Raw genomic sequence first — 10,850 nt, 5'->3', positions numbered from 1 at the left:
GATATGTTATGAATATGTGAATTTGGATATGTTACGAATATGTGAATTTATGATTTTGTTAAGACTCTTTTTCCTGGTAATTTGTTAGAAAATCAATAAAAGGCGTCGATGCATCCTATAATTGAGATGAGAGATAATTGACGAAATGATAAATTTTTTAAATTAAATTAAACTATATTTATTTAAACCATAAAATTATTAAATTTTAATCATTAGGTTAAAAATATTAATTTATATAATATTTAATTAAAACATTATAAAGTAATAAACATTATTTTCCAATCCATTGAATAATCCAATTACTGTTTTCACATACTAAATTTTTATTTCAAACTTCAAAGATAATTTTGCGACATTCAAAAATTCAATATGTGAGGTTGAACATAATTTTTATACTAAGCGGTTTTCGAATATTGGAGTTACACTGGAATTCTTTTAGAGGCGGGAATTTTATTTTAATGGTTTTTGTGTTTTAGGGAGTTTTGGAATTGTATGTGAACGTTGCTTGTTTAGAAGGAGTTTTTTTGGGAGTAGGGGAAAGTTTGTGAAGCTTTGAAGAGTGTCTTTTTTGGAGTTCCAACTTTCCGTGGGGTTGGGAATACAAAGCTTATAGAGAAATATGTTGAACTGCCCACAAAACATAATCCTATGTTGAAACCTTCACAGGAAGAAAGGCCAAAGACATCCTTAACGCCAATATCCTTAATTGAGAAATTGAATCAACTCTTGATGGGTTAAGAAAGCGTAGCATGTGGCACCTCGACATAAGGGAAATATCTAGGATGTCATGTGGATGAGAATTTCTTTTGATGTTTATGTATATATATCACAGAAGATTGTCTATGCATATTGTATGTGGAAGTCAATGCTTAAACATAAGAGTTGCTTTACTTTTTCTCTCAAGAATAACTTGCTTTGCTTTTTCTCTTAAGAATAACTAGAGAAACATACGTAAAATTTGCCTCTTGAAGGTACAATCTGGCACAAGGTTGTACTATCCTTAGTGTATGTTTCTGCTCTAAGAATGATATCCTAGTGGTAAGTGTCCAAGAGATGCCAACTTTGGTCAAGAGTTTAACTACATTCTACCTCAGTAAAGCCACAATCTTTTGTCAAAAGGTAAGTTGATTTGATGGAAAGCATAACTTAATGACTCAAAGTCAAAGTAATTAGAGATCCAAATCTAAATTATAGGTTGGCTAAATTTTATGAGATCTATATGCAATATTAATTCAATAATTATTAAAAAGACATAGTCTTAGGCACCCTAAATCAACTTCAGTTTATATAGTTTTAAAAATTTTCCCATAATTATAAGTTGGTTGAATTTTATGAGATTTATATGCAACATTAATTTAATAATTAATAAAAAAACATGATCTTGGGCACCCTAAATATTTTCCCATTCTCATGTCGTGATTGTTCCTCAATTAATACTTTACGGTGTTTCCTTTGCAACAACTTTAGTTTATATTTTCCCATTCTGTCGTGATTGTTTCTCAATTTATGCCTTACTACATTTCCTTTACAACATCTGATGTAAATACTAATTTAATTTTTATAAAAAAATTTCAAAATTCAATATCTTACAATTTAAGTAATTTATTTGCTTCAGATATAAATTATGTTCAAGATTGACACTTTTGAATCTCGCGCGAGTATATCTTTCATATTTGAAATAAAGTTTAATGTGTGAATACACTAATTGGATTATTAACTCTACTAGGAAGTTTTTGTTCTTTCCCCATTCTTATCTCAATTTATCTCAATTGTAAGTATGTATTGACTTAAAAATAAATGATAAAGAAAAGCCTCTTAACAAAATCATAAATTTATATATTAGTATCATACATATAATTTAATTAATTAAAAAATTTAGTAATTTATGGGGAAATTTAATTGGGTATCATTGTATTATAAAGTATGGGATAAACCATGAAATTCCAATTTTTCATGAAAAAATTAATAATTATAAAATTAAGAAATATTAATTAAATTATAATTTTAAAATAATTTATTATTTTAATTAGATTTAAAATTTAGAAATTTTTATTTATTGATAAGTTGATAAATATGTCTACTTTGGAATAACATTTTTAAAATTTTAATTTAATTATCAATAATTTTTAGCTGGATGGTAGAAATTTAACTTCCCAATATTTTAGAATATTCATAATAGTATACACAAATCAAAAGTTAAGATTTATCTCCAAACTAATTATGTTTTTTTTGCCTTTTAATTAAATAGATTAATTAAAAAGAATGTCATATTGCATTGACAAGCAATGGTATTGGCCCATGGTATTGTAAGAAAACCTATTTATAGATTAAGAATCCCATTGATAAAGTACAAGTAAATCTCTGTAATCAAAAATCATGTTCCATGTTATTTTAAGTGTGTATATGTTTAACTTATATATTAATTATAAAATAATTAATAATAATTTAAAATAAAACTATAATTTAGTTAGTTATTATGATCTATAATGAAATAATTGTTTTGATTGGCTAAGAGCTAGCCTAAGTAAAGAAATAGGTTAGCACAATTTTCCTTGAATAACAATGATGAGTTAGCATATACTGGTGGATTGCAACCATTGATGGGTGTCCCCATTCTTGGTTTGAAAACTCAATTATGATAGGTTTTCCCACTGTTTTAAAAGAAATGTCTTGATATTTATTCTAGATTGATGGCTATCCACATTTACTAGTCATTTAATTTATATGGCTACCCTAGTTTAAACTATAAATGAATTGTTTTGTGAACAAGAATATTTTGAGTGGTATTCACAAATCGAAGGTGGAGATTTATCTCTAAAGTAGTTATGCCATTTCTTCCATTTTAATTAAATTGATTAATTAAAAACATGTTGTATGAACAAGTATCATATGAAATGATTTGGGCATGTGGTATTGATAAACCATGATATTGGAAGAATGTCTATTTACATATTAAAAATATGCATAGTATTGTAGAGATGAATTTTCATGATTCAATAATCTTTTTAGCTATCTTTCTTTATGTATATATGCTTAGTTTATATTAATTTTTTTATAATTAATAATAATAATTTTAAATAAAGCTTTAATTTAGTTTTTTTTTTAAATATTAACGGCGTAAAAAGTAAGTGTTTTAATATTTATTATAAATTATGGTTGATAAATGTTTATTAAACTATATGATTGAGCAATTTTAATTTCAATTAAAAATAGAATTGAAAAATAATTATTATTTTAATTTATTTTTTATTTTTAATTCAAATATTATTATAATAATAATAATTTATTTTTTAAATTATATAACGTTTCTTTATTATTTTAATTTTTTTTTTTTTAATTGATATATTTTTTTTGGTTAAGAACTTTCTTATTTTCGATTTTACATGTCCATTATTCACCCTGCAATGAGAAAGGTAGTTCAGGATTCGAACCCAAGATCTCCGTGAAATTTCATTCCACGACCATCACCACTCAAACAGCCCCAAAACAGAATTTTTAAATTTAAATATAATTATTATTATTATTATTTATTTTTTAAATTATATAATGTTTCTCTACTATTTAATTATTTGTTATTTTTTAAATTCAAATATTATAGTAATAAAAATTATTTATTTCTTAATTAATTTAAATGTTACAGTATTTTTTATTAATTTTAATATAAATGAATAGGAGAAAATGACATTTACTGTTTCTGGTTTTCTCTTTACAATCACATTAAGCAATATTTTTATTAATTTTAAGGGGAAATGACTTATATTGTTTGCCGGTTTCCTCTCTTAAAAAAATCGGATTGAAAAAATATGCTGATAAAAACCTGAATTTCAAGACTGTTGTCAATATATCAACAAAAATTAAGCAAACTTTATTTTACGCTGAAAAACAATTGAAAATTTCACCCAAATTGAGACCTTCGATAACGACAGAGCTTGACACCAACGAACCGCTTCGACCTAAACTAGGTTTTATTAGTCCATCTTATTCCAAACAGAAATTAAAGATGGCGTCCATCATGAAAATTTCCTCGGGCCGTCATGAGTCGTTGGCGGCCGCAGGCTCCAGTGCTCTTGGGAAGAGGATGCAACCATGCTGAAAAAGGTATATTTATTGTCTGAAGGGTTGAAATTGTTTAATTGCAATCCAAGGCATAAGTTAATAATTGGTTTACTGTTTTTACATTTTATTTAGGGTTGGATATTACTTGATTCGTAACCAAGAGACAATATAAAGGCAATAAATCAAGGTCAACAATATATAAGTAATTATGGATTTATTAATATATGTCATGCCACCCATTTGATTTAATCAAGTATATTATTGTACACGTGGGTTATACTGCTCCACACCCATAATTAACTTATTACATGATACTTAATATCAACCTATTTATATATCAATTCTCATTTTAGAAAGTCAACCCAAGAAAGGCCCAAACGATATAAATACCACTGAATGTGGGAATCAAGTGAAGATTTATAACGTACTGGGTCCCACAAATCACCAAAGATATTGGGCTGGGCAGTAGCACATATTGCACATGGAAAGGATGACATAGATATCACTGAACGTGGGAATCAAATAGCGATATACAACGTACTCCGTCCAACAAATTGGCAGAGATATTGGGCAGTAGCACATAGAGGATAGTGATTGATTTTAAGATATTTGTAACGTTTGGATGCAGCTATATTAAATTTCCCATTTTCTTCAATTTATATTGTTATCTTGTAATGTGATTTTCTCCAAATACTATTATATGAATAATTAAATTTTAAAATATTCGAAACATTATTATAATATATATTTTTAATAATATATGTTATTAAAATTATTCACGGATTTTAATGATTTATAATTATATAAATTAATAATTAATTTAAATAGTTAACTGTTTTTATTTATTGGTATTTACATTTATATAAATTAATAATTAATTTAAATAATTAACCATTTTTATTTAACCAATATTTTAATAATATAGGTTATTATTAACTATTTTACCTTTTGTAAGCCATTTAAATTTTATTTATTTGTAAAATAAAAAAAAAATCAACATAATTAAATAAGGGAGAGAGTCATTTCTAACTATTATCCTCAAACGTTAGTTGACAGGAAAAATCATTGCCCCTGAAATTAGTTACCTGCGCGTGTTTCGTTTAGCCTATTTTCTTATGTTTAAGAGAGACAAGCGCTTAACAAAATAAAAACAATTTCAAAATATATTTGAAATTCCAAAATAATTTAAATAAATTATAAAATAATTATATTAAAAAATTTAAAATATTACATTCTTTCTATGTTGCATAAGTTTTTAGAAGGTGGGAAAATTGGGAATTTGGTACGGTTTCCAAAACGGTTAAAAATTTCTCCATAATTTATCAAAAATATGGGAAAGATAATATTATATAATAAAAATAATTTTTTTTTAAATTTATATTATAATCAAAATTAATATTGATACTCAAATATTAAAATCAATTTAAATATATAATATATAATCTATTTTATATATAAATATATTCTGTGGATGTCTTTCTTTGAGTTTCTCTTTTATATATATATATATATATATATAATGTCAAGTTCACTATTAGTTCTCTGACATGTTTTTCTAGTTATTCTTACCAGAAAAAACAACTCTAATGTTTAAGAATTGACTGCCACATACAATATGCACATGGTCATTATTAATTCTCTGAAATGTTTTTTCTAGTTATTCTTATGAGAAAAACGACTTTAATGTTTAAACATTCACTGCCAAAATCTCACAAGAAATTTTGAAAATCTAAGTTATAATAATCAAACTTCAAGAAATAGATATTCTTTCGAAGTAACCTCCTTAGTCTCCACCTTCCTTACGGATCCCTTAAAATTTCAATGACCACCAACCCCAATACTTTCAACGATGCAGGCATTAAATCTGCCCTTATTCAGCGTTATTGCATCTCTCCTCCAAAGCATTGTAGTCTGCGGCCGGCACCGGCTTATCAGGGCCGTTGAAATTTTCATTTCGAAGATGGTGGACTACTCATAGATACTAGTTTTGGTCGAAGTTGTTGGCAAGCTCTGTCATCATAGAACCTAGTTTTGGTCGAAGTAGTTGGTTGATGGCAAGCTCTGTCATCATCGTACCTCTCAATGTGGGTGAAATTTTCAAGGACATTGGTTTATCGGATGTTTTATTTAATTTAAAAGATAATAAGTTTATCCAGATAAATTTTAATTTTTATTGGTTAATAGTATTAAGAATATTTTAAAATATTTAATAGAGTTTAAATTTTTATTATTTATTTAATAATTATTGATAATTAAATTAAAATTATAGAAGCTTTATTTCAAATTAGACACAAGTATTGACATAAAAATAATTTGTTTAATCATAATTAAAATGGAAAAATAAATTATTTTGAACTATAAATAGAAATTAGTTGGAAGTTTACATAGAAAGCACTCAACAACAAATTATCCTAAGAGATCATACAAAAGCTTGCGCAACAAGAGGGGACTATCTTGGTGCAATTAGAAGACATGAGAAAAGAGAAAGAAATGCTTTGAAAACAAAATTCCAAGATTAACTCACTAATGGAGGGGGAGAAAAACACTAGCTTATTTCACAAGGCAATGCTCCAACATTAACACCATAACAGGGTCTTCTCCCTTTTGGATAGATTATGCAATAAAACTCGCAAATAATAAAGAACTTGAAGCTGAGCTAACAAATTTCTAGAACAATCTTATGAGGGAGCGTTCGTTGAATAAGCTTGCAGTAAAAAACAAGATTGTGGCCCACATTCCTAGCCTTGTCACTTGAGATCATAATGTTTCCCTTGTGAGAGAAATCACCATGCAAGAGGTGGAAGAGGTTGTAATACACATGCTCAAAAATAGGGCCCCAAGTCCCGATGGCTTCATGACAAACCTTTTTTTAAGCCTGCTAGCCATTCTTGGGCCCATAAATCTTGGAAATGATGGAAGAATGAAGGAAAACCATATTAGTGCTCCTTACTCTTAATGCCACTTTTCTATACCTCATATCCAAAACCAATAACTCCTCAGATTCCAGTGGCTTTCGCTCCATCACACTATGCAATGTTATTTACAAGATTATTTCAAAAATAATAGAAAATTGGTTTCAGCCTCTCCTTCCCATCCTTATTTCCAAGGAGCGGTCTGGATATGTGGAGGGGTGCCAAATTCTAGATGGCATCATAGTCGCTCATAAGCTCATCTACTCCGTGAAAAAAACAAGGAAAGTGATGGGACAACCCACAATGAAAGAAGCCAAGGTGTTAAAACATATTTTAGATGAGCTCATGTTGGCTTCTAGTAGCTCAATCAATCCCTCAAAGTCACAATTTTTTTATTTTTTATGCTCACTGAATTGTTTAATCTCATTAGGCTTAACTTCTGGGATTCCAACGATCCTCTCTCCTAGTCATTTACCTAGGATCCTCCTCATAGATAACTCTGCTAGGAATGTTCACTAGCAAGACCTCTTAGCCAAAATATCTAGTAAGCTAGAGAATCGTACTTTCCAAGTACTCAATTTAGTTGATTGCTTAAACCTCCTCAAATTCATTTTACAAACACTTCCCATCTAGGATCACAACTATGATAGCTGCAAAGGGAGTCCTTTGATCCATTGGGAATATCTACAAAGCCTTCTTATGGGGAGGAGCCACTAGATAATGAAAATGGGCTCTAGTTGCCTGGGATAAGATATGTTTTCCCAAAACTGAGGTGCCCTTGGATTCAAAGATCTCTAAACACTCAACAACATCATGGGTACCAAGCTATGGTTGTGTTGGATCCAAGGAGACAAAGAAATATGGAAAAAACAGTCGCCACGAAAAATATAGTCCACACCAATCTATGGTCCAAAATCTAAAGTAGGAGGGTTCTATCAAGGGCTCAAACATTTGGAATCTAACATATGGAAACACATCTCTCATCTAGAAGCATAATTTTTGGGAATTAGAAGTGGGATTTTAGTTGATTTTTGGGAAGAATCTTGGCAACAAATGCCTAAATTAGTCCACAATAGGAAGAGCTATGCAATCATGAAATTTTCTTCATTAATAATTGATACACCCATGTCAATCAAGATTGGTTTCCTCAAACAACAAACTCATGAAAATGACATTGGAAAACAATTGAATATTGGAGCCTGAATCTCCTTACCAAGGATTGGACGAAGCTAGAACTTCAACTCTCTTTTTTTCCTATTGCTAAAGGTGACAACAAAATACAATGAGGCCATCAACCAACTGACCTATTCACTATAAATGAGATGTACTCCATTGCTACAAATCTTGACCAAGTACCCAAGGATCCGATCTAGCTCTGCATTTGGAATCTAAAAACCTGGCCCAAGATTGAACTTTTTTTGTGGCTCTTGGCAAGGAAAATGGTTTTAACATGGGGCAAAATCATCGAGGTAAGTTATGAAGGCCCCTCCCTCTTCTATCTCTATCGATCAGACCAAGAAACAATAGAGCATCTCCTTATCAAATCCACCTTTACTGTGCCTTTACTAAGCAAATTTGGACAAACCTATCCTCCACCTTCAAGTAATTCAATTGTAGAAACATCACACTCTTGAACGTCATCTCATCTTGGAAACCCTCCCCATTTCATTGTGATATTCTCAATCGAGAATGGGCACTATTTTCAGGCTCCATTTTATGGTCCCTTTGGAAAGAGAGGAATAGTCACATTTAAAAAAACAGTTATTCTAACCCTGAGTTTGTATGGTCTAAATCTCTACAAAGAGTCTAAGAAACAAACATCCTCTCTCCTTAGTCTACCTCGAAATGTGAATCTTCTCTCGCCGAAGCTTCTATCCTTTCCTTCCTCTCTGTCATTTGACCATCATCTTCCTCCTCTATGCTCTATTGTCTTTCCCATTCCCTGTCATCTCCTTCTTCTTGGTCCCCTCCCTAGCCAAGCTTCATCAAATACAACTTCGACGAAGCCTCAAAGGGAAACCTAGGCCTTGATGGTTATGGTGTTATTTTCTGGGATCATGAAAGTAACCCCCTCTTCATAGTGGTAGGTGCCTTGGGATGTTCTACCAACAATGTCATAGAATTCTTCACATTGGAAACAAGCTTACACATAGCCATATAGAAAAGCTACAATAGGATAATGGTGGAGGGGGGCTCTCAAATAGCCTTCAATATTCTTAAGAAGCTCATGCATACATCTCCCATCGCTAAACTTTCCAAAAGCTAGTGCTTAGAGAATTTCCTCCACAAAATATCCTCCCTCATTTCGTCCGCCCTCAAAATTTTCTTTGTCCATATCACAGGGGCTCCACTGAGAGAGCAATACCATACCATGTGGGTTCATATTGGGGGATACATATTGAGGAAAATATGACACAATATGTTGAGCATATAATAGGGGGTAAAGGGTTTTAATATTGGTGAGTATAAAAAATGCAGCTCAAAGTTAATGAAAAAATATAAAGGGGCATAAAAAATGCTAATGAAAAATGGAAACCTACAATATCTAGTGAAACTAGGGGTTTTTTAAATTGGGTAAATGTATTAGGTTGTTATTGGTAGGGGGTTAAATAATGTGATTTTTAGAGGTATTTTCCAATATGTAATCAAATTAAGGGTATTTTTTAGTATGCCATGAACGCACGTGCTATGTTACAGGTTCATTGAGTGAATCCCCCATGGTCCATATTCGACGCGCTAGAAACAAACCAACAGATAATCTAGCCAACTTAGGATGCTTAGGACACAACCTTCTTCAATTTTCCCCATGGTCATCCATATCCTCTTGCCCCCTAGTTTCTTCCTTTTCCACTCTCATCCTTCAAGATCAACATCCAAATGAGCCATTGACTTCTTCCACCAGGAAATCCTCCTTGATGGTTGCTATAGTGTTTGGTAGTAACACTTCAACTTGATGTCTACTAACACTCTCAATGTTTTGGCAGCAAGGTTGCAATTTCTTACCATATTATCCTTTATGCTTTTGTAAGTTTACCACATGTTATCCAAAGATAAGTCATGAACTTAGTTTTTATGTTATCCATACATGTTATCGAAAGATAAGTCATGAACTTAGTTTTTATGTTATCCATATATTATTTTGGACTAAAGGCCTACTCTTCTAGAGCTAATTTGGTGTAGGTTTACCACATACTATCCAAAAATAGATCATGAGCTTAGTTTTTATTTTATCCATATATTAGTTTAGACTAAAAGCCTATTATATTAGTTTAGACTAAAAGCCTATTCTCTTCCCAATAACCAACTTAAATAGGAAAAAAACTAATATATATTAATGTAGTTTTTTTTCAGATTATCAAAATAATTTCGTAACTTGAAAAAATATAATTTATTTAATATTTTTATTATTAATTTTTTAATTAATTAAATTAAAATGTTTATATATTTAATTCAAGTATTGCTATTACAAAATTATATTAAACTCCAATTACCCTATGGATATGTTATGAATATGTGAATTTGGATATGTTACGAATATGTGAATTTATGATTTTGTTAAGACTCTTTCTCCTGGTAATTTGTTAGAAAATCTATTAAAGGCGTCGATGCATCCTATAATTGAGATAAGAAAGAATTGATGAAAGGATAAATTTTTTTAAATAACACTCAACGATATTTATTTAAACTATAAAATTATTAAATTTTAATTATTAGGTTAAAAATATTAATTTATATAATATTTAATTAAACCATTATAAAGTAATAAAAATTATATTCCAATCCAGTGAATAATACAATTACTGTTTTCACATACTAAATATGTATTTCAAACTTGAAAGATAATTTTGCGACATTCAAAAATTCAATATGTGAGGTTGAACA

The sequence above is a fragment of the Pinus tabuliformis genome, chromosome 8 (genome assembly GCF_031772625.1).
Source record: "Pinus tabuliformis cultivar Carrire ecotype Pingquan chromosome 8, CPIR1, whole genome shotgun sequence".
Classification (NCBI taxonomy): domain Eukaryota; kingdom Viridiplantae; phylum Streptophyta; class Pinopsida; order Pinales; family Pinaceae; genus Pinus; species Pinus tabuliformis.
Note: the sequence above shows the minus strand (reverse complement) of the source record.